Below are 230 nucleotides of genomic sequence, written 5' to 3' on the forward strand. Positions count from 1 at the left end.
TTCTCTGAAGCTTGGGAAAGATACAAACAATTGATCAGAAAGTGTCCTTCTGACATGCTTTCTGAATGGAGCATCATAGGTATCTTCTATGATGGTCTGTCTGAACTGTCCAAGATGTCATTGGACAGCTTTGCTGGAGGATCTCTTCATATGAAGAAGACGCCTGCAGAAGCTCAAGAACTCATTGAAATGGTTGCAAATAACCAATTCATGTACACTTCTGAAAGGAG

The sequence above is a fragment of the Arachis duranensis genome, chromosome 9, assembly GCF_000817695.3.
Source record: "Arachis duranensis cultivar V14167 chromosome 9, aradu.V14167.gnm2.J7QH, whole genome shotgun sequence".
NCBI lineage: Eukaryota > Viridiplantae > Streptophyta > Magnoliopsida > Fabales > Fabaceae > Arachis > Arachis duranensis.